The sequence below is a fragment of the Sinocyclocheilus rhinocerous genome, unplaced genomic scaffold, assembly GCF_001515625.1.
Source record: "Sinocyclocheilus rhinocerous isolate Xijiao unplaced genomic scaffold, SAMN03320098_v1.1 scaffold29793, whole genome shotgun sequence".
Classification (NCBI taxonomy): Eukaryota; Metazoa; Chordata; class Actinopteri; order Cypriniformes; family Cyprinidae; genus Sinocyclocheilus; species Sinocyclocheilus rhinocerous.
Window position 1 is genome coordinate 1 of NW_015638339.1, and position 1,738 is coordinate 1,738.

General features: G+C 41.0%; 7 non-coding genes across 7 annotated transcripts; all 7 read right to left on the reverse strand.

The window, feature by feature from the left end:
- Window positions 1-64: 64 nt before the first annotated feature.
- On the reverse strand, window positions 65-136 carry trnac-gca (transfer RNA cysteine (anticodon GCA)). Its single transcript has one exon. It is a non-coding gene; the product is annotated as a tRNA-Cys (tRNA).
- A 120-nt stretch (window positions 137-256) lies between these two features.
- Window positions 257-328, reverse strand: trnac-gca (transfer RNA cysteine (anticodon GCA)). The gene has a single exon. It is a non-coding gene; the product is annotated as a tRNA-Cys (tRNA).
- Window positions 329-637: 309 nt separating this feature from the next.
- On the reverse strand, window positions 638-709 carry trnac-gca (transfer RNA cysteine (anticodon GCA)). Its single transcript has one exon. It is a non-coding gene; the product is annotated as a tRNA-Cys (tRNA).
- A 168-nt stretch (window positions 710-877) lies between these two features.
- On the reverse strand, window positions 878-949 carry trnac-gca (transfer RNA cysteine (anticodon GCA)). Its single transcript has one exon. It is a non-coding gene; the product is annotated as a tRNA-Cys (tRNA).
- A 120-nt stretch (window positions 950-1,069) lies between these two features.
- Window positions 1,070-1,141, reverse strand: trnac-gca (transfer RNA cysteine (anticodon GCA)). The gene has a single exon. It is a non-coding gene; the product is annotated as a tRNA-Cys (tRNA).
- A 120-nt stretch (window positions 1,142-1,261) lies between these two features.
- On the reverse strand, window positions 1,262-1,333 carry trnac-gca (transfer RNA cysteine (anticodon GCA)). Its single transcript has one exon. It is a non-coding gene; the product is annotated as a tRNA-Cys (tRNA).
- Window positions 1,334-1,453: 120 nt separating this feature from the next.
- On the reverse strand, window positions 1,454-1,525 carry trnac-gca (transfer RNA cysteine (anticodon GCA)). The gene has a single exon. It is a non-coding gene; the product is annotated as a tRNA-Cys (tRNA).
- Window positions 1,526-1,738: the final 213 nt, after the last annotated feature.

Sequence of the window (1,738 nt, forward strand, 5' to 3'; positions counted from 1 at the left end):
ATCATACAACAACATCTTCACTTTAAAATAAAGGTTTTGGTTAACATAAAGCTGCCAGTTCCAAAGGGGGCACCCAGATTTGAACTACGGACCTCTTGATCTGCAGTCAAATGCTCTAACACTGAGCTATACCCCCACAGAATCAACAGCTCAAAACTGCACACAGGAAATTAGATCCTTAATTTTTACAATATCATACAACAACATCTTCACTATAAAGTAAAGGCTTCGGTTAACCTAAAGCTGACAAGTCCAAAGGGGGCACCCAGATTTGAACTGGGGACCTCTTGAGCTGCAGTCAAATGCTCTACCACTGCGCTATACACCCATAAAATTGCTAGCTCAAAAACGCACACAGGAAATTAGATCCTTCATTTTTACAATATCAAACAGCAACATCTTAACATCAAAATAAAGCCTTCGGTTAACCTAAAGCTGAGAAGTACAAAGGGGGCACGCAGATTTGAACAGTGGACCTCTTGAGCTGCAGTCAAATTTTCTACCAATGAGCTATACACCCATTAAATCAATAGCTCAAAACCGCACGCAGGAAATTAGATCCTTCATTTTTACAATATCATACAACAACATCTTCACTATAAAATAAAGGTTTTTGGTTAACATAAAGGTTAAACGAAGAGGGCACCCAGATTTGAACTGGGGACCTCTTGATCTGCAGTCAAATGCTCTATCACTGAGTTATACCCCCACAGAATCAGCAGCTCAGAACCGCACACAGGAAATTAGATCCTTAATTTTTACAATAACGAACAACAACAACAACATCTTCACTTTAGATGAAGTGAAGTATTTGCTGTTAAAAATAAAGGCATTGGTTACTCCAAAGCTATAGTTAACCTAAAGCTGCGAAGTCATAAGGGGTCACCCAGATTTGAACTGGGGACGTCTTGACCTGCAGTCAAATGCTCTACCACTGAGCTATACCCCCACAGAAACAGAAGCCCAAAACTGCATACAGGAAATTAGATTCTTCAGTTTTACAATATCATACAACAACATCTTCACTTCAAAATAAAGGCTTTGGTTACTCCAAAGCTGTCACGTCTAAAGGGGGCACCCAGACTTGAACAGGGGTCCTTTTGAGCTGCAGTCAAATGCTCTACCACTGAGCTATACCCCCACAGAAACAGAAGCCCAAAACTGCATACAGGAAATTAGATTCTTCAGTTTTACAATATCATACAACAACATCTTCACTTCAAAATAAAGGCTTTGGTTACTCCAAAGCTGTCACGTCTAAAGGGGGCACCCAGACTTGAACAGGGGTCCTTTTGAGCTGCAGTCAAATGCTCTACCACTGAGCTATACCCCCACAGAAACAGAAGCCCAAAACTGCATACAGGAAATTAGATTCTTCAGTTTTACAATATCATACAACAACATCTTCACTTCAAAATAAAGGCTTTGGTTACTCCAAAGCTGTCACGTCTAAAGGGGGCACCCAGACTTGAACAGGGGTCCTTTTGAGCTGCAGTCAAATGCTCTACCACTGAGCTATACCCCCACAGAAACAGAAGCCCAAAACTGCATACAGGAAATTAGATTCTTCAGTTTTACAATATCATACAACAACATCTTCACTTCAAAATAAAGGCTTTGGTTACTCCAAAGCTGTCACGTCTAAAGGGGGCATCCAGACTTGAACAGGGGTCCTTTTGAGCTGCAGTCAAAAGCTCTACCATTGAGCTATAGCCCCATGAAATCATTAGCTCAAAAC